At 38.7% G+C, this 23,020-nt stretch overlaps 1 protein-coding gene across 6 annotated transcripts in view; it reads right to left on the bottom strand.

Annotated features, from left to right (window-relative positions):
* Positions 1-23,020, bottom strand: part of LOC149542513 (uncharacterized) — a 47,762-nt gene that overhangs the window by 13,817 nt on the left and 10,925 nt on the right. The window lies entirely within an intron of this gene.

Genomic DNA, 23,020 nt, shown 5'->3' on the forward strand with positions numbered 1-23,020 from the left:
GCTTTTAACCAAAAAGCGAAAGAAAGGAAGCTAACATATACACAAAACTGTAAAAATGAGTCTAACCCAAACAAGATGATAAGTGCAAATCAAACAAAGTTCATTTACATAAAACTTTCCGTACTGCAAACAAGGGAGATAAGCTTTGAAACACTCAATTATTGTTATTCAAAGATAACATAATGCACAACTTTGATAGTTATTTGGAAAAGGAAGTAATTCACACAAAGCAACGAAGCAAGGGACCAAAGAATGGCAGCACAAAATTCCGATACTGCATTCATATGAGAACTCCAAAAAGATCAAAGTCTTTACATTGCAGATAAAACCAAAATTGTGCTTTTTTCTCATATCCTTCCCCACTCTACTTCCTCCTTTCTATTTACAAAAAGACATGCTTATATAACACACACTATTATCCCATACAGCAACGGTTACAAAAAGAACAGAAACAGCTCTGTTTCCGTTATCAAGAAAGGTGACGCTTTAGATTCCATCTAGGTTCACCTCATCGCTTTCTCCGTCTTTTGCTTCCTCTTCCTTGTCCACATTTGCATGCAGTACATTGAGGAGGTCTAGCATAAAGTCCAAAGCCCTTTTCTCTTCCACTTTGGCTAATATAAAGCCGAATTCAGCACGGTCCCCCTCTCCTTCAGCTCGAAAATGTCGCTCCCCTAATGGGCGAGGTTGGTTCTCAAAATCTAGGTGGCAATGAATATATTGGAGATGATGTTGAACTGTTCCATTTCTGCTTCTGTAAGACCAAGCTGGAGCATAAGTTCAGGTTTGTCAATATTGTATCCCTCTAGAATAGTAATTCCCATCTCAACAGAAGAGAATTTGTAGTTGTAATAACTTGCAAGATGATTGTCAGAGAACAAGGTGGCGAAAGAGTTTGTACCTCATTTATAACCACTTCAATTAGCTACCAAAGATCGTGGCGCATGAGAATGTTAAATCTTGTACTTCACCACCTCATGAAAAGACATGCTTTACACAAAATTCAAAAATACATCCTATTACAAGAATATGTCAAGATTGCCTCATTAAATGCAAAGTAACATCACGGTGATTGTGCTTTGAGAAACCCACCATCAGACAATTGCTTGTTTTGCGAAGTTTCAAAGCTTTAGTCAGAAGTTTCCAACTTCGGGAAAAGGGCAACTAAGTGACAATGTTGTGGGGTTGTGGGAACATGAAAGCACTGAGACCATTGTTGCTACTTTTGAACTCTGTAAAACTTGCAACAATTTGATGGCGTGGGTTGTGGCTTTAGCAAAAGTAGCAACAAGGTGACTTAAAGAACATTCAAGTTGCAAAGTGGAAATTTTCGAAAGGAGGGGGGGGCTAACACTGGCTCCGAATGGGGATGAAGATTAAGAGAATCCGAAATCAAGGGGGGAGATGAACTAGTGCCTTATTCATTGGGAGAGGAGTCAAGATCGCTTGCCGGGGAAAAGAGACAAAGCACATAATGCAAGCCAAAACTGAACACAACAAAAGACATGTATAAAATTAGAGTAGGAGAAGGGATTTCACCTTTACACAAACCCATTCATAGGCTGCGAGAAAAATGATCCTTTTCTCCATAGAGGCCTATGTCCATGCAACACAATCAAGAAATATAGCTCGTCAATGATTAATTCTGCATAATTTGTCATGTCCACGTTAGAACATTTTCTGTGAAGAACTCTTGATTGGTAGACTTTGTGCTTGTCCAATGGAAAGTAGCTTAGGGAGAGGTGAATGTCTGCCATTTCTGAGAGGGGACCCCTTTTTTCCTCAGATGAAATAAGGTTTCAAAGACATGAAATTATTTTCTCAATTATCTCTCCCGTGCATGAGTTGTCTAGACTTTTTCATTCTCCTGGAAAGAAGTTCCCTTCAGAAAGAGGACTATCCATGATTATGAGGCCGGTAGGCATAGACTAGGCATTAAGAGCACTTTTATGCCATTTTGCTGAAACTTGACTGACCTCTGTTCGTTCTAAGCCTCTGTCAAATTTTCATTGTATTGTCACTTTAAATTTTGAGCATTAAGGTGATGTTATAGGCCCATAAGAATAACAAAACACTCACAAAAAATACATGGGAAACACGAGTATAATGAACCCATTTCTGAATTTTAGAGGTACAACTCCCTCCTATAAAATATGCAATGAATGAATACCAATGCACTTTTAACCAAAAAGCAGGGGTAAGGAAGCTAACATATACACAATTGTAAAAATGAGTCTAAACCAAACAAGATGATAAGTGCAAACCAAACAAAGTTCATTTACATAAAACTTTTCGTACCATAAACAGAGGAGATAAGCCTTGAAACACTCACTTATTGTTATTCAAAAATAACACAATGCACAACTTTGATAGTTATCTAGAAATGGAAGTAATTCACACAAAGCAAGGAAACAAAGGCTCAGAGAATGGCAATACAAAATTCCAATATTGCATTCATATGAGAACTCCAAAAAGATCAAAGTCTTTACATTGCAGACAAAACAAAAGTTATGTTTTTTTCTCGTATCCTTTCCCCCTACTTTCCCCTTTCTATTTACAAAAAGACATGCTTATATAACACCCATTATTATCCCTTACAACAATGGTTACAAAAAGATCGAAACCAGCTCCATTTCCGTTATCAAGAAAGGCGATGCTTTAGATTCCATCTATGTCCACCTCCGCATTTTCTTTGTCTTCCACTTCCACTTCCTTGTCCACATTTGCATGCAACAGGTTGAGGTCTACCATAAAGTCCAGAGCCCTTTCCTCTTCCACTTCGACTAATATAAAGTCGAATTCAGCGCGACCCCTCTCCTTCTAGCTCGAAAATTTTGCTCTCGTAACAGGCATGGTTGATTCTCAAATCCTAGGTGCCAGTGAACATAATAGAGATGATGTCGAACTGTTCCATTTTACTTCTATAAGGCCAAGCTGAAGCAGAGGTTCAGGTTCTTCATTATTGTAACCCTCTGGAATAGGAATTCCCATCTTGAATAGAAGAGAATTTGCAATTGGCGTAACTTGACAAATGATCATTAGAGATCAAGGCGGCCAAAGAATGAGTTTGTACCTCATTTATAATTGCTTCAATTAACTATTAATGATGGACATGTGTGAGAATGTTAAATCTTGTACTTCGCCACCTCATGACAAGACATACTTTATACACTAAATTCAAAAATAAGTCCCATTACAAGATTATGCCAAGATTGCCTCATTAAATCCAAAGTAACATCATGATGATTGTGCTTTGAGAAGCCCACCATCAAACAATTGCTTGTTTCGTGAAGTTTCAGGGCTTTAGTTGGAAGTTTCCAACTTTGGGAAAAGGTCGCTGAGCGACAATGTCGTGGAGTCGTGGGAGCATGAAAGCACTAAGACCATTGTCGCTACTTACGGACTTTGTAAAACTTGCGACAATGCAGGTTGTGGCTTTAGCAAAAGTAGCAACAAAGCGACTTAAAGAACATTTGAGTTGCAAAGCGGAAAAGTTTGAAATGGGGGTGGGTGTAATCTTCTACTTATAGACATACTAGTGTGTGTTGATGGAATGGATGTGAAATTCAGAGGGTGATGAGTGATGATTAAGTGTCGATTTGATGTATTCGTGGGTGACGATTATTAAGCGGTCCTTGAGTGCTTTGAATGATTTCTCCTTTTTAAATTATTGGAAAAAGGCAGCACCTTTCATAAGGTTTGAGTCACAACTTGTCAATGTTGAATTTGAGAAATATATAGAATTTCCTTACTTGATCTCCCTCGGATGCCCTTCTCAAATGAAGTTTTTCTCTTTTATATCTCCTTTGAGTGTAGGGAGTCGCACCCCTTCATTTGTTAGTGCACTTATGATAGGGTCACACCCTTTGGTTATGAAAAGATATATCTCTCAAATCTGTCTTTGCAGTTTTCAAATTTGCACATATCCCATTTAAGATCTGCAAATCCACTTCTTCTAGATCTACATACCTTATTTTCTTCTTTCCTTCTCAATTCTTATTTTAGATACCTCCTTAATTCTTCTCTGCATCTCCTCTACTCCCTTTCCTCCATTCCATTTGGTCCTTCTTCCCATTTACATCTTTTGTTAGGAAGGGTCACATCTCTTCACCATGTTTATCATTTTCAATAGTCACACCTTTTCACAATCACCACCTTTTGAAAGTGTCACAACCCTTCATTCTTTCAAAGTAGCACTTCCTTATTTTCTTCCATTTCCTTCCTTCTTCCCTTAATCCTATCTTAGTTTTTAAGCTCCCTCTTTCGTCCTCCCTCCATAACCCCCTCAAATAAAGTTCTATTCTCTCCCTTCCATAACTCATATTTACAATTTGAGGGAGACAATTTTTTCATTCATGTCTCGACTAAATTTTAGTTATTTTTAATTTTATTCTTTTATTTTTTAAAATTATTTATTTTACCAATGAAATATGTAATTGTATTTATTTTCAAAAAAATTACATCACTATAGTATTTCATCCTTCTACAATCTATAAACCCTACATACAATCATACGCATAGTCAATTATCCCAATCCTAATTTACAAAATTCACTAAGGCTCAAAATCTCAATCAACCTAGACTATATAACCCTAACATTTACACCACCTTTGTGCATTATCATTTTTCATATATGTAACATTAAAAACATTCCAAAATTGCCATTGAAATGGCTTCACATCATCCTACAACCAATTTACCCGAGGCAAACATTCACAATAATCCAATAGCATGAAACATAGTAAAAAAAGAAAAAGAAGGGAGTCAACCCTACACAAGTACTTTTTTTCCTTCTCCTTCAGTGTTTACACATGCCCATTAATCCAGTAGTCGCCTAACTCAAAGTCATGCCCCTTCTTGTCCCATTTTCCAACCTCTACTTCTGCTAGGCACAAGATTTATCTTTCAAAAAAACTCCAACACGGACTCCTAGCCCACTTGGGTCGTTGTGTGACTCTCCTCTCCTCCTTGCAGCTCTTTGCACTCTAGATGATGAAGGGTTGAATGAAACCTTCACTGGTTCCAATTTCCCTACAATCCCTGTACTCCACTTTGAATCCTAAAGATGTTAGCCCAAGAGCCATTCATCCTCCACACATTCCTTCATCACCCATTCAACCTCTGCCTTAGTTCCCAAATCTAAACTACAAGCAAGAAACATCAAAACAATATCTCCACTAACCTTAAAGTAATACTTGATCCTCCTATATTATTCACCAAACACAACGTTGATGATTTGCAAAAAAATTGGGCTCTTGAATCTTGAAAAGCCACTTTCAATCTCTCCTTTGAAATTCATCCTAGGAACGCAAGTTCTTGCTTGACAATGATCAACATTAATCCAGCCTCCATAGTGCCTTCTTTACACCAAACTACCTTCTTCACCAAGCCTTTGTTTTGTTCCCCACCAATAATGCCCCCTTAAATCACTGTATATCTCAAAAATGAGCTGCCTTATTTAATGTGAATTACTCTGATACATCCCATCACATGTGGTTACCACCTACATCATCATAACAATCTCATGTTAGCAGAGTATGACATATCTCGTTGTCCAACACTAAATCTCTCAAATCCTCCTAAAACTTTGCAATTATTCCCTCTTTAAGTGCCACTACCCACTTCAATGACGTATTAGCCACCTCATTGCTAAATTTAAGGATATTGGATATTTTGAATTCCTGAAAAGAATTTAATAGTTTACATGTGGATTTAATATACTTGTTCAAGTTCCATGCTATAACCTCCCTTTTCATTAAAGCATTAACAATAATCATTGAATCACCCTGTCGGTGAATTTTCTCCATGGATACTTTACTAATCATTACCACTACTTCAAATTCGACTTGTGCCTCAGCCTCATTGTTTGTTCCATCCTTAAGCTTTTTTGCTAGTAATGCCATGATATTCCAAAAATCTCAAATTACCTTTTAATGTCCCATCAAAGTTCACTTTGATCCAACACTCCTCCAGACTATTTTGATGCCTTCCTTTGAATCGTATCCTCGTAACTAGATGTAACACTTCGATCTAGTCTTTCATGACAGATCTAAACATGTAGAAATTAAATATCAATATCTCAAGGATAGGGTTCAAAGGAAGGCTATTGAACTTAAGTATATTTCTACTAAAGAGCAGATTGCAAACATTCTCGCTAAGCCCCTTCCTAGAGTGAAGTTTGGCTACTTTCGGGATAAGTTTGGCTCCTTGCTGATGGAGAATCTCAGCTTTAGTGGTTCATTTCATGACAAGTACACTTCTTTGTGAGAGAAGTTCAAGGTAAGGTTCATCGTTCCATCCTCTGTGAGTAGGCATGATGGAAATGCACTCTTCTTTGGGAGAAGTTTGAAGTTTAAGCCCTTGTTCCACCCATTGCGTGTAGGCATGGAGGAAGTGCAAACTTCTCTAGAGAAGATTGAGGTACAAGCCCTCGTTTCCACCCTCTGTGGGTAGGCATAGTGAATCCACCCACTGATAGTAGGCATGGTGGAAGTCATGTAACTCTTTATCTTATCTCTATCTCTCACCCTCTACAAGTAGATATGGTGAACAATTTTGTTTTGAGATAAAATTTGTTCATTGTTATGATGAGATAACAATTTGTTCATTGTTATGCTCAGATAACAGTTCTATTAGATCTAAGACGAGATCTATATTGACATTACTATTGGTTGCAGTCATGTTCATTTGTCACAAGAAGATGCTCTGAAGATCTCTCTCCTGCTAAGAGGGAATGTTGAATTCTGGTAGCTGTGAGACAAAAATTTTGTACTCCAGTTCTGCAGATTTTGTGTTTGATTTCATTCTTCTGCAAATTCTATGGTTCAATGATTGGTGACTTAGCATATTCTATTCCTGGTGATCGTGGTTCGTTTGTTCACAGCTGAATAGTTAACTTGTGTCATGTGTGTTGCTGACTGGAATTACACGTCATCAATAATAATTGCTCTGTATGGTTAGAAGGCCATAATTTCTTCCTACAACCATTTCAAGTATTAATGTCATCAGTGCTCTTGTATAATGAAGTCGTTGATTGCTTTTGGAGACAACGGTTCCCAGCTTATCTTCATTCAATATGCAGGACATTTCATGTTCTAAAGGAATTGTTTTATTTTGTAACTGTGGTCTTTATGGTTTGTGGTGTTGATTCATATCTCGGGTGCCAGTTTGTTTACTGTTTGGTGTATTTCCCTTAATCATTAGGTCTATTCATATTATTCAAGTTCAAATGCAAGATATGTTTTGCAATGAATGTCTAAAGAGCAGAGATTGATAACAGAGATTTTTCTTTATATTTATATACTTTCAGATATTATCGTGATTGTACAGGAAGTGTCTATATTATCGGGATTGTGCAGATTATCATATGTATGCATTTTATTATTGGGTCTAATTGTTTTTCTATGATATATGAAGGGGTGCAAATGACTATTGAGTCTATTTAATTCTGTTAAAGCATATTATGAACTTTGATCTTGTTCAGCATGTTTGGAAGTTTCGATATATCTATATATCTATGATCATTTCAGATCATCGGGCATTAAAAGGTTCATTTACAGAGACAGAGATTTTGTACTAGATTTTCAAAATCATAATAAAAGATTGATTTTTTGTGGGTTGGGTTGTTTCCCTTGCTCAAGAGGGTTTTTCCCAGGATACCTGATTGTGTTGTGTGTTTTTATTGCTCATAATTTTTACATGTTCTTCGGGTTCAAAAATTTAACAGATATCACCAGAAAGATAACAGAAAGGTGGTGAGATTTTTGGCATGTATTGATGGGATGAAAATTAAATTTTGAAAAGTGTTGTGAGGTTTTCACACATCGCCCCAAAATCTTGGGGACCCCCTTTTTAATCGCCTTTAGGGCCAGTGGAGAAGGTTAGATGTATTTTTCACCCGGTTTCAACTTGATTTTCCAGAGCTATCAGTTCTATCCTTAGGCCGAATAAGTTCAAAATTGATTTCAACTTGGCAGGATAAGATTGTGAATTTTGTACTTAGACGATTTCTTTTGAAAATTTGGATTTAATTGTAAATTTGAATGATTTTCAAATAAGGAAATTTTTCGTTAGACTTAGGTTCTTGGAAAATCTTATTTTTTTTGGTGAAATAGAATTTAATTTTGTAAGATGAAATTAAATTGCAAAATCGATTTTTACTCTAGAGGCAATTTTATTTTTTGTCATAAAATTTTAATTATTTAGCAAAATCGATTTAGAGGAAAATTGCAAAAATTGGCTTTAATAATTTGCCTTGAAAGCTTTTGGTATTTAATGAAATTGGTAAATTAATATTAAGAAATGGCTTTTGGTTAGCCAAAATTCAACTTCAAGGATGTATTAATTAGCAAACCCTCATTAAATAGAAATTTTTAGCATCCCCAAGGCACCATTCAATTTCGTTTTGCAATTTGTGGTTAATTAGTAAATTAAAAGTGCAGTTTTCATTTTAGAAAATTAAAATTTTGGCAAAGTATTTAAAGTGGGCCACTAACTTAGCTTTAATTTTGGTTTTTTTTTTTTTTTTTTTCCTCTATAGGACCAAGTCGGCCAGCCTGGGAGGAAGGTGAAAGCTGCTATAAAGGGAGTCCCCTCCCATTTCATTTTCATCAATTCATTTGCTCCTCATGCTTGGGCGAATTTGAAGCAAGGGCAGATTTCCAGACTTGGGCGAAATTGGTGGAAGGCAGTTTTTTGGCGATTTTTTGGGCAATTTCTCCATTGCCATTGTTGGGCGATTTGTCTAAGGGCCAGATTTTTTGCGTTTTTGGGGATTTTTGCTCCCCTTTGTGGGCTGCGATTTGTGCCCTAGGTGGCAGATTTTACAGATTTTGCTCCTTCTTTGCTTGGCCGAATTTTGTGGGGGCCGAAATTTGTGGAAGACAAAATTCTGATTTTCTAGAGGGGCTGCAATTTTTTATATCAGATTTGGGCAATTTTGTTGGGAGAAGAGATACATATGAAAGTTTGATTTTTGCATAGAAGGCAAGTGTTGGATAAGCTTAGAGGCTTTGTTTTCTAATTTGCAAAGGGATTTGTAATTCTTTGATGTCATATCCCGGGTTCCGAAAAGTTGCTGTAAGATTATTAGTTAAGGTGAAAGTCATCATCTAGAGTTGCAAGGAGTGCTTAAGCTGACATCCATTCTTTCGCTCTTTTCTAAGAATTGCACTACTTGGTTCTTCTTGCCTTTTGGTCCACCACTCTACCATCCCGTAATAGGGCGACGAGCATGGAGGATGATAGTGCAAGTAAGAATCCCAAGCGGGCAAACGCTAAGAAAGACAAAGAGGATATGACGCCCAAAACTTCCTTCTTCTCGAAAATGAAGAAAATAACCGATACTAATATCGCTACAGTGGACATGATACGGATGAGGGACAGACTAAAGGAAGGACAATCCCCCTTGGCAAAGAGGATATACAAGAGCGAAATTGTACATGCAGCAGCTTTTCCTCCTACTTTGCCTTGTCCGGAATTGATTATGGAGTGTGCATCCAGATTTGATCTAGACAGTAAATCCATCATTTTTGGCGAAGGGAAGAGAGTGTTGGCCAACATTGGCGAACAAGCAATTGAAGAGACATTTAATATTCCCCAGAGCAAGGGCATGACAGTTGTAATGGTGGATCAAGCGGCCAAATCATTTTAAGGTAACCAAGAGGCCTACTTCTCACATCTAAAGCGGAATTGGATACACGAAGGAAGGAAAGGAGTTAACAAATCAACAAGGCTTACAGTGGCAGATTTCAAGCCGGAATATGGCGATCTCATTGTTCTTCTCAGTCGGATCATGGGCCTAGCTCAAGCTATGCAATTCGAAAACTGGATGTACTTCTTCATTGATGAAATTGAAAAGGGAAAAGGAAAATTTGATTGGGCTAGGATCATAAGTGAAAATTTAGAGTTGCAACTTAGAACAGTTCAAAACCAAAGGCAATTCTACATGGGATCCTATCTGTTTTACTTAATTGCTAGATTGTATGAGAGTCCGGGACTTAGGGCCTTAGGAGAGATTGGTAATGGGCCGGGGCAATATTTGGTGCATGAATGCTATCCGCAGCTTCATTTGCACAATAACAAGGATTACAAGATGTTTTGCGATGCATTCGCCATGAAGACAGTAAGGGTATTACAAGGGGCGCCTGCTAAGAGACTTTCATCAGAAGCAGAAGCAAGGATTAAGAAGTTTGGGAGTTGGTTCATCCAATTCCCGCAATTCACATACATTAGAGTGGCAGGAAGTACAGTTTGTCCCAAGAGGCTTCCAAGAAACCCGCCCGACAAGGTAGTTTTGATGGAATTGGCTAGGCAGCTTGAGCACTATGATAGAGTAATGAGGAATGAGGGGAAAACAGGCGTTTCCTTCTCAATTATAATTGGCAATGATAGTTGCCCAAATCGGGCCACCTTTGAGGCTGCGGAAAAGGAATTGGAGTGGTATCATCTAGGATGGTACAGAGCAAGGCAAGGATTCGACCATGTTGGTCTTATCAAGGCATCTCATGGAAGCGAATTTTAAGCATGTTCCCACTATAGAGGACTTTTGGGCCAATGCAAAGGATGATTTTCACGTGAGAAAGCTAGCTTTCTCGAGATTGTCGGTGAACATGATGAGAGATATCAGATGGAGAGGCCTTGATATTCCCGATCAATTGGAGGATGATCGTAGTGTGTTGAGAGAAGACTATGAGACAGTAGTTGGAACAGAGTTGAATCCAGTGGATTGGGACGATCATCAGGATCCTTCCTTGGAGGCAGTCACAAGGACAGTAGATTTGCATACCGAGTCGTGGTATAATGCCAAGTTGAGAAAGCTACAAAGACAAAAGGTTCTCCTTACTTATGAGATGATGAAACCGAAGGAAGGTCTAGTAGAATCAATCGGACAGAAGGGTGAAGGAAGTGGCCGGCAATCGGAGACAGTTAGAAATAGCAAGAAGAGGGCTTTGGAGGTAGAGAAAAGCCAAGAACGTTCGGAACCTCCAGCCAAGAGACAGCGGGCAGCGCCGTCAAGGGAGAGTATAACTAAGGCTAGAAGCCAAGAGGTCAATTCGAGTGATAAAGGGGCCGCAGTGGAGGTGAGCTCTGATTCGGAATCAAGTGGCTACAGTGAAAGTACGGAGTACTCCCCTCTCTCGGAGAACCAACAAGGAAATATGGCAGAAACTAGTTGAGAAGAAGATGGGCCGATTGATATTGAAGAGATAAGTCAGGCGTCTAAGGCCGTTGGTGATGCTTTGTTGGTCGAACCGAATCCGGATTTGGGGAGATGCACTGCACCACTATGGTTAAGGCAAATGCTTATGCCGAGAGGCGAGGTGGTAATGGCTCACGCAGTTGATGATATCCAAGGACTAATAGAAAAGGATGATAGCGAGAACCAAAAACAGATGGCAAATACGGTGGCAAGGGTAATCAGAAGCCACAGTGATGGTCACCGAAGGGTTCAGATTGCTATACCAACAGTCAATAAGGCAGCGGATGAGATTGCAGCCCAGGAGTATGAAATAGTAGAACATAATTTGGGAAGAAATACAGATGATATGGAATGTGAGGAGATTCACGAAGGCATAGCATCAATCAGAGAAAGATTGAGGAAGGCAAATGAAAAGATAGTAAAGTTGGAGGCCGAAAACAAATATTGGAGAGATTGCCAGCCAATCCAACAGTTGCATCAGGCAGCCCTTCCTCAAGACAGCGGGAGCAATTCAGAAGAGGTATCAGCTCAGTTACATGAAGTAAGGGGTTGGATCTATGATACAATCCAAGATGGGCGAAATTTCTTGCCTTCCTTCATCTCAACATTCCAGTCATTGGTGACTGTTAGAAACATATTCAGATTATTTGAAGAGGAATGGAGGAATTTTCTTCCCATCAAGGATTTGGTTATTCCTAGGCTGCAGGCGTTCATTAGGCTACCGGAGGCATATTTGGAAAGAGCCCGGTTGGTTGATGAGAGAGGATTGAGCATAGTTGAATCTTGGTATGTCGCATTGACTACCAGATTCAGAACACTTGAGGAAATTCATGATGAGGTTGCACAACATGGCCCAAGCGTCGACACTTCCATTTCGACCATGATGAGCGACGTTGGGGTGGCGCTTGATTTTGAGGGTATTAGAGAGGAGGATGTCAGTGAGACAGGATTTGGATCGAGATTGGATGAGTTAGGAAAGGCTGCCGTCAAAAGGAAACATCTGAACACCCTTTCCTCACTCAATGCTTTTATTGGGTTTGCAAAGGAATATGAGAAGGATCACGAAAGGATACTACAAGCAGCAAACAACGTGGCAAAGTCAGCAGAACTCCGAGCAAAGCACACACCTTGTCCTCCTATGGAAGAAGTTAACGAAAGGCTAGCTAAGTTCATTGCCTTAGCTAAAAGAACAAAAGAAAAAGGAAGAATTATATTAGAAGATCATCTTATGTAAGCCCAAGTGGCAACTTTCTCTTCCTTCTAGAATAGGACAAGTGTTTGTTTCTGATTGGCCACCATTTTGGTGCCTTCTCATTGGTTGCCACTTTTGCACTTTTTTCATTGGTCCATTGATGAGGTGGCATCTTCTCATTGGCCGATGGGGTGGCAACCCTAATTAGGGTTTGGATCCAATCTGGATCGTCGATCTTGTTTTGATCTCTACCGTCCATTGTATTTTGAACCTCTATATAAGGCCATTGGCTCTCATTTGTAAAAAGGGGTTGGAGAAATTGTTGCGAAAATAATACCAAAGTGCTCTCTTTTTCATTGCATGTTGACTAAGAACATTGGGTGTTATTGCATGTTTTCTACTTCCACATAGTTAAATTTTCTTTTCAAGTTGAAGCAATTTCATTTCAAGTTGTTAGAGTAAGAGTAAAATAAAATGGATAGTTGCATGGTAGCTTTGGTAGATGTTTGATAGGGGTCAACACTAGGCCACTAGCATCCTAGCGGCTGGTTAGGAGGCTTTGTGTGGTGATCTAGTTTACTTTCCTTTGAAGCGTTGCATCTATGGAGGTAGGGCCGCTGGTTAGCCTTCATTAGATTCGATCCCCGTCCATCTGCTAACCTTCCATTCTTAGGAGTAGGAGTAGTTGAGTAGCCAAATTTCATGCTTAGAAGAGGTTAGTTAGAGAAGTAAACCAAAACATCGGCATTCTCACCTTCCATCGCCATTCACCCTACATTGCCATCATCGCGCCATCAACATCATCTAGCATTCACACCGAACCACCATCTCCATTTTCTCACCAAGATCCGAAATTTTCTCAAACAAGAAAACGTAAGGCCGCCTACGTGATTACCAGCAAATCACATTGATAAAACTGAGCGAGTATCCAACGGTGTAAGGAACATTGGAGTTATACTCATGTCCCATGAGAGATAACTTTTCAAGAGAGGAATTGTGTATTTGATATTCTGTATCAAGCATCCAATTACTAATATGTTATGTAGTGACACAAAACTCGCATCAACAAAAAGGTGGTGGGATTTTTGAGAGGCTAGAAAGGACAGAGAGTAAATGCCTACAACACCCGAGCATTTTGTTAATGTTATTGTAGCTATGGTTGGATTCCTTTAGGCCAACATAGATAACAAAGGCTGCGATAATATAATCAATTAGGCCAACTTGGAAGAGTGGTGACCCTTGCATTGGGTGGATATTTTGCAACTGACAGTTTGTTCAAATTCAGTCACAAAATAGGTAGACCAGCCACAGCGTATGAGACAAAGTCTCTCCTACCTTAAAGGGAAGGCTCCCCCTTCTCACCATTCCTTGGATCAACACAAGGTAAGCAAGAAATTGAGAGATTTTGTAAAAGGATGTTACCAATATTCTTTCCTCTTATCTTTTAGGAAAGAATCCACTTACCCACGGAGCAAGAAATAGGCAAGATGAAATCTCTAAGTACACTTCTATCTAATAGTTGGAAACAGTGATACCGATAAACCAACACTAACTCAAAGGTTGATTGAAAGTGTACCGGTTTGGCTCTAAGTCCTATTTTAATCTATTCTATAAGAACAACCTCTACCATTGGGGTGCAAAGGCTTCCAAAAGTAGGGAATTCTAACTATTTTTGGTGAATTTGAAATAGTAATACAAGCTACAGTCAAAGCTTCTAGTCTATGTATCACCACAATTGCTCCCAATCAAAGCTTTGGCTCCGATTGCTTCTTAATTCACTATGCTCTATTATAATCACACAATAACAACATGAATCAAAGATAATAGATACAAATTATAATCAAAGCTTCCAATTTGTACTATCACAATTGCTTTTGATCAAAATTTCAGCTCTAATTGTTTCTTTGTATTCATTTTTCTTCAAAATAGTACAACACAATCAAAGTTATGCTTGCACAATTTTATCAGAGCTTTCTAGCATACAATAAATGACAATTTTTACAATGAGGGGGGCAATTCTTATTTAGGAAAATAAGTGAGAAAAAGGAGGAAAAAGTGGGAGCAACTCAACCACTTTGACCTAGTAAAATTAGGTGAGAAAAATCATAGGATTACATGTCATGAGAACACGCAATCGAATTACATGCAATTCATCTTCTGCAACTACAACAATCTGAAGAGAAAGTTGGAACTACAAAATCAATCCTGTAGATTGTCAGCAAAAACCTTTGTACTTGGTGAAAGAAACATGGATGATCTCCAGACTGGAAGTCCCGGTATTTTGCGTCACTGCATTCTCTTTGATGAATTGCCAACTGTCATTTGAAAGAATGACGTAATCAAGCTTTTCCTCCTTCCACAATCGTCAATTCTTCTTTGTCAGCTTCTCCCATTCTGGATTTTCCGACACTTGAAAACCTTCTCAATGATGTCCAGATGTAAACCGGGAACAACTTTCCCATCAGCGTCTTCAACTAACTTTACTCTTTCTTCTCCTTATTTTTTTTATTTAAGTGTTTGACACATTCTCACATGAACTCAAGTTCTAAGAAAGCCATTGTGAAAGTAGAGACCAAATGAATGTCACTTCTTTGGATTCGAAGCATATCTTCTTGACAGGATGTCTCTACTCTTTGAGCAAATTCTAACATATCTTGAAGAGTGTGCCGCAACATAAAGATGAATACATATGCCAATGAGATCGAATCCATGAAAACTTTGGGATTTGAGTTCCAATGACGGATCCATAAGAGATGAGTGTTCGAAGTATTGATTAGATTCTTATGGAGCACGTGTGATGGCTGGAAATGAACCGAAGAGCATGGATTTGGACAAAAAGGGTCAAAATCGGATTTAGAATGATGGACTGCATGTGAGCAAGGATGGGGCTTTTGTTTGAATGGCCAAGAATGCAATTTGGAAGCATAGGGATATGTGCAAAATGAGAGTTTTGGCATTTTAAAGTGTGAAGTTTTCACCCAAATCGAGTTCTCTAGATGTCATTGCATGTGGTAAAAACTCCTTATTTTACATGATGTAAAACATGTAATCAGGTTCTCACAGTGCAATTACATGCATGTATGGGAAAGTGGAAAATGAAAGAGTTTGGAAAATGGATGACTCTAGATTGGCATGGAAGATGAAAGCATACATATGCACTTACATTCTTTGGTGGAAATCCTCAACTTTCTTCAAAAAACAAACAAAAACAAGCAACAAGATATATGCAAAAACTTGAAAACAAAAGAAAAACAAACCTCTTGCTTTTGACTCAAACTTGACAAACTTCAAAACCTTCCTTTACAAGCAATTTTGTTTTTGGAATTGAAAGACTTTTGCATTTGCAATAAGAAAGTTTCAAACTTATTTAAAGACAAAATGCAAAAAAAAAGAGTTGTATTTCAACAAATGGAAAAAAAAGAGCCAAACAATGCAATATTGTAGCAAAACAAGTAAGAAATGCAGGCAAAGTTGAAACCTTCTACTTACTTGGAGCTCAATGAGCTAAAATAGGAGGAAAGCGAAGTTGCAATGAACAAGTCATCTCCAAAATCGAGTTCCTCAAGTGCAAATGCATGCAACAACTCATGCTTATGGGCATCTCCATGGTCATATACTTAGGCGGTTTTTCATGTAGAAAGAAAAATACAAGATAGCAAACGCTTGAGATGCAAAACATTTTTGCATAATACATGTAATTGGACATTTTTGGAAAAAAAAAGGTGCCCTCCAAATGCACAAGCATGAGTTGTTTTTGATGTTCTTACTTAAAAACATGATCTTCAAATGCCAATCCGTCAATGGGCCCTTGGTCTACTGGTGAAGTTGAATGTCTCACAAAGAGCCCACCAGGGATCTAATCTTGCCCTCCAAATGCACAAGCATGAGTTGTTTTTGATGTTCTTACTTAAAAACATGATCTTCAAATGCCAATCCGTCAATGGGCCCTTGGTCTACTGGTGAAGTTGAATGTCTCACAAAGAGCCCACCAGGGATCTAATCTTGCTGAGTGAAAGGCTCCAACACCATAAGAGATGAGATTGGGATCATGCCTCAGGTGATTTTGACTACATGGATGCCCCTCAATCCTTGGCTCCAAGCTGAAGAGGTTTTAGGCACGAGTGGACTTGTATTGGGTTCCTAAATCATTTCAGTGGTGGCCTTAGCTAGTTGGTAGCTCACAAGCCTCGTGCCTCGTAGGTCTAAACCCTCCATCAAAAAAAAATGCCAATCTTGCATTCAAACTTCAAAACGCCTCCTCCAAATGCAAACGCATGGGCTGGATATCCAAATTTTTGGGCATTTTTGATCAAAACGTGCCCTTTAGATGTCAATGCATGAGTTGTTTTTGAAGAAAAACAGCAAAGACGTGGTCTCCAATATCATTTGCATGCATTCAAATGCATAGTTAGACCCCAAACATGCAATAACATATGTTATTTGGCCTTAGAATGTCAAATTTTTGGCTTAGCAAGCCAAGTCGGATTCTAGGGATGAGATTACATATTTAAAATGAACATATATGTAGGCTGGAGATGCAAATCGCACTCTCCCAGCCTCATTACATATTTAAAATATGCAATACATGTTATGCCTTATGCCTTTTTCTCTTTAAAGTGCAAAAAAGGGGTCTTCGGATGTCATTACATGTGTTTGTGGTGCAAAATTGCACTCTCCAAGGCCCATTACATATTACATGTTGACTGGAAAAAGCCATTTACATGCAAATCATGGTCTTGAAGGCCCATTACATATTTAAAAATACACTTTTTTATTTGCCCAAATCCACAACTTGGCTTCCTAGAGACAATCGCACTCTCCAAGTGCTATTACATATGATATCTTTTGCATGTAAAAAGGAGTTTTCATGTAAATCGAACTCCTGGAAGTCCATTACATATTTAAAATATGCTCTAGTCAAGCCAAAATCGGACTGTATAAGTGCATTTGCATGTAAACATGTAAAAAGACATGTTATTGAGTTTGCACAACTTAAGTGATCAATTTAGCATATGTCTAATTGATTTTTGAGTTAATATTTTTTTTTATTAAGGAAAACAGGTTTTGAAGGGAGCCTGAAACCCTTTACAAATCATAAAATTTTCAAAGAAGCCCAAACCATAGAAAACTACAGGCCAAATGTGAAACAGGTCACCCAGCAAGACACAATAACCGAGGTGGCATCACAGATAATACAAAACTCATCAGCCACACAAACAGGTTTTGAACGAGCACTGGAAGCCCCATGGTTAAAAAGAGGAATAGACAATAAGTCCCTTACCATGTCAGACAGCAAAGAAACAACAGGACAAAAGAGCCAAGAAAACCAATGAAAGGGACAACCACAACTCAAGCTTTCCCTTTCGGTCCCAACTTTTGAGAACGTAAAGCCATATCAAAAGAAGTAGAGGGCTTGACCTTTTTTCCTTTAACTGTGGTCCATCCATCCTCCACCAAACCAGCTGCCTTTTGCCAAGCAAAGTCAACAACACCACAACCATCCCTTAAAACCCCCGCAGTCAGGGAACGGACCGCAGCAAAAGAACGATCAATAACCTCTAGAGATGGGGCAACAATATCCAAAGACGAAGCCGTAGGTGGGACAATAGTCGAATCGCCAGAGACAGAAGATGTCACAACCGAAGGGACAGTCGTGCCATCAGAAACAACAGTCGAGTCCGCCACCAGTGTCCTGAGAAGAGTCACCATTCCCAACAAAAGAATCTTTCTGAACCGTGTAGTGATCATCTGAAACCCCCTTCCACAAGAAGGAGACTTCCTTGGTCTAGATTTTTTAGAAGAGCAACGGGTAGCAAGGTGGCCGGTCTTGTGGCATATCTTGCATCGGAAAAGGATGCCCTCATAATCAAGAGGTTGTTTACAAGGGCCATGCAGAGATTTCAACTTAATCATTTCAGGGAGTCCCTTGGAGACGTCGATCTCAACCATGATACGGGCATACGTCGTCCTAAACACATTGGAAGATGCAGTATCTACCAACAAGAAGCCCCCAAGGGCTTCCCCCACCGCCTCCAAGACAGAATCCACCCAAAGGTGAAAGGGGAGATTCGGTAACCTGACCCACAGAGGGATCTTATTAAAAGATTTAGTCGATGGGTCAAACTCCTTATACCAAGGTTTGGCCATTAAGGAAAACTTCTCCGCCCATGAGAAACCACGGTGCAGGATGGCATTTCTGTCTTCAATAGATTCAAATTTCACAATGAAAAAACCCCTTGTAACAAGGTATATCTGAGTTGTACCTAAAATGAATGGCTTCCAAACACGGGAGATCCAGGCATGCAACTCTGGCAGAGAGGGCCAGAAACCCTTAAAGCGAAAGATAGCAGCATTGGAGGAGAGATCATCCACATAACCAAAGACCTCATTAACAAAATCTGGCTCTAAATCTATCATTATCAAGTTACTAACTGTAACTGGCATAGCATTGCGAAACCCCGAACATACAGGCTGCCCTCTAATGCTTGCCTCATAAGCGGCAACATCAGCGTAAGATATTGCAGATCTGTCGGCACCATGAGACAGAGACACCGTGGAGAGACCACTAATCGGTCGTAACACATCCCCAATGGACGAATTAGGAAGAGCAAAATGGACCCCTGCATGGGCAGAGCCGCGGAAGTCAGACTCATGGGCAAAAATCGACTCGGGTCCCCCAATCGAAATAGCAACGGCCGCAGAGGAAGCCGAAATGAGAACAAGACTAGAAGCAGAGTGAGCCGTGGATGTAGGCAAGGGTTGCAAAACGGACGCAGGCGCCATTTCAATTTTTGAAAAATAAAAATTTTATTAACCCTTGGTTGTAAGCACTACAGGCAAGAAGCCCCACTATTTTTGAGTTAATATTACTTGAAGGGATCAAATAACATATTTACACTATATGCAAATACTATTCAAAAAGTAATATTTAACTTAGATGTTTTAAACTAAAACATAAAGTAAAACTCAACATTAAATTAGAACTATATAGTGATAAAGTTACTTAAGTGAAAAATTAAAAAGAAACTCCACATGAAAATATAACATAAAGTGCACTATAGTCACTCAAGTTATAAATTTAAGTGATAAAGTTACTTAAAAACATAACATAAAGTCAATTTATGTTATATTTTTCAAAAAGTGAATGTCAACATTAAATTATAGCATTGATATTTTAAATATACAATTGTCCCTGGAGAGTCCACTTTTTGGGCACTTAAATGATGATATCTTTTAACTACCAAGTCCGATTATGCCCTAAGATGCACCGAATCAAAGGGAAAATTGAATGCAAGACATTGGACGAAACAAAAGGACTAAAAGCAACTAAACGCACACTCGAAAATGCAAATAAGGACTTTGAAGGCTTCAAAAAGCAAGCATAGGCTTAATAAAATGAAAAACGAAAAGAACTTGACGAAAGCCTTCAGTAAAAAGATTCATTATGCAAATTGGGGTCAATTGGTTGATTAATGTTGGCCAATTAAATAATGAGTTATCTCAAAGAAATGCAAAACTAAGTTTAAAAAGTTCCATACTATTACCTACATCTTGTGGTGACAAAATACAAGACAACACCTTGGTGAAGGGGCACTGCCAATAGATATAAAGGAAGATTAAATCTTTCTCTCTTGGCAATGAAATAATACACACAATCTACATCATTGAGAAAAAGCAATGCTCAAGGGAGATACCCATGTATTCTCTGTGGTTGGGAGGGCATAACATTGTTTGTTGTTAAACGAGCACTATTAGAAAAATAACACATTTGGCGTCCACAAAAAGCCTTCAATAGCTTTCTTTTTGCACTAAAGAGGGCAACTCACAGAGCAAGTAAACAATGGAGACAAGTTTCAATCTTGATGCTACAAAGTAGCATATGGCATTTTGGGGTGAAGTTTATGAGAGGCTCAAAAATATGTTTACTATTAATGACCCCTTCTTCCTCATGATGGTGCGTGGGTTGTTGGGGATTGAGTTCCAAGCTAAATACAAATGATCGATCAACACCAACATTTTCTCTCTAATCTACGCATGGGGACTTGAATTCAATAATGTGGACATGGTCCATAGAGTCATGGTGAGGTGTTTGCAAGAAGAATGAAGGAAGAATATTGAGACATTTATTTGAGTGGCACAGTTGGAGATCGAATTCCACACGCACAAAGGGATATGGATTCATGTTCCAAGGTACCCCATGCACCTCCATCCTTTCTTATTCTATCATGCTGCGAAAAACAAAGTTGCAAGGAAAACCAAGGTAAAGAATATGTGGAAGGTAATGTGTCAATACACAGAGGACTAGGAGTGAGTCATCAATTCTAGTCTGGACAAGGAGACCCTTGACAAAACTGCCCCCACACACCAAGTTACAAACTATTAAAGGGTACCACAAGGTGGTGGGGAGGAAGCGCAACGCGGGTGAAGGAATGGGCCAAGAAATCGACTAAGTGGACGAAGGAGGAATGTTGGACAAGGTGGTGGTCGATGCGAGGAACCTGAGGAGCGACACCAACACAAGGGATAGGTGGCAGCAAGAAGGGATCAGGCAAGGAGGGAGGTTCCAACAAGCCACGGGCCTTGGTCCTTCAAACCCTGGAATGTAGTGTCTATGTCTCCTTTTTCTGTTGATTTCGTATGTCTTTTGTGCAGTAATGAATCTAAGGAGAGTGTATTTTGGTAGCAGGGGCCTCGACTCACAATAGTCAAAGGGTGCTTTTTTAGATGCTATGGCTATTGATGGCCAGAAACGTAATGAAAATCATGTGGATAAATGCAGAAGTGGGTTAATGGGTAGTTTCAGGACTGCTTGAATCCAGTTGCAAACTTTCATAATTTTACATTTCATGTAAATCTTTAATAATTATGAATAGATTAAGCTATTACCTACCAAAAAAAGCGGAGTCCAAATGAGAAAGTTATGGCAAAACAACAAAAAGGAAATTTTTGCCAGAAACACCCTTGAACATCAGTGCTCTTTCTTCTCTCATACAAGAATCAGTTACCAAGCAGTCCAAAAAACAAAGCAGGGTAAAGGAAGATTCTCAAGGGCATGTCGTCACCTAAATGGCAAATTTCATCCAAAGGAAAAGAAATGCAATAGAGTTGCTGGGCTTCCAAATTGTCCAAACGGACTTGGGCACACAAACAAGGTAAGGTGATTTGAAACTTTTACAATTTGCTTTGGGTAAAATAATTTCCATCAGAGGGTAATTATGTCAGAGATTTGTGCAGAATTATATAATTTGCAAAAGGTTATACACAGAAGTTCGACAGTCGCACCATTTTCATTTGTAAAGCATTACATATTTATGGGTTTTCATATCCTATATTATAGGAGACTTCTATAACAACTCCTAAATATACAAGTTGTTATGCATGTGTGTGTAGGGAGAGGGAGAGAGAGAGAGAGGGAAGAGTATATGCTTGCTAAGTATGACCAAGCACAAGCAAAAACCATAATGCACTTTTCTTGATTTATCTAGCATGCAGTCTGACAAGGCTACAGTGAACTAGATCATATAAATGGTAAAGGCATTCACAATTATAGAAATATTTGCAGGAGATTGACTATCTTTAGTTAAATCATAAATGTAGAAATGATCCGACCAGTATACAAAGCTCAATATGTTATGATGTGGGATATGGTGCAGAAGTATATATAGCGAAGTAAGAAATATTGAAAAGAAGCAGTAAGGTAATTTTTAATTTATCTAGATTCTACTGAAATTTGTCCTCATCTTATTTTCAATATTAAAGGTGTAGATTTAGCCAAAATAATGCCTGTACTTAGATTTTGTGGCTAAGCAATTCAGATTCTACGCTAACTACTGCTTGTTATGACAATGAGACCTTCAAGATTGAGACACTGCAAGGCCGTCATAGCACAGGTAAATGGCAGGAAGATTAGTTGCTGAGTATATGATGTCACATTTTAAAAAAAAGTGGGGGACAGCAAGGCTACTATCAGCCAACAATTGCCAGCTTTGATTGTACCACACAAAGAAATAATTTAAAGATGTGGAACTCTGACTGAGAAATGGAAGTTGTGCATAAAGATTTAAAGATGGTAAAGTTGCATGACTAATTGTATGGATCAATGCTAATAGTTGCTGGATGATCCTAGGAAGGGAAAAGCACACCTAAAAAGGATTAAGACTCCCTTTTGATAAAAACCTATTTGACAAGTCTCCAAAGAAAGAGAATACATATGATCGGTGCTGCTGAGACAGTATTAAGTATTCATCAAGAAAATCATGATGCAGTAGGCTAACTTGAAGACCAAAGCCATTGATCTTAATTATAGAATATGTATAAGAATTTTTCTGATCTATATTTTCAGGGAGAAGGCAAATTACGGAAGAAATAACAGATGATATTTTAAAGATTTCAATTTTCAGTAGATTGAATCCATTTTGCTCTTTCAAACTATGCATAAGAAGACAGCCTTGATTTTCAATTATAGTCTGGCATGTCATGAAGAGGATCATAGATGGTTGTGATCATGTAACTATCTACAACATTGAATCTGGATTCAACTACTTGTGGAGAGGAATCTCAACCAAAATCTCAGACTCAAAAGTTGGAAAGAACCCGCATTTTTGAAGACTTTAAACCTCAAGTCAACT

Source organism: Cupressus sempervirens, chromosome 8 (assembly GCF_028749045.1).
Source record: "Cupressus sempervirens isolate cs-2001-9-10 chromosome 8, ASM2874904v1, whole genome shotgun sequence".
Lineage (NCBI taxonomy): Eukaryota > Viridiplantae > Streptophyta > Pinopsida > Cupressales > Cupressaceae > Cupressus > Cupressus sempervirens.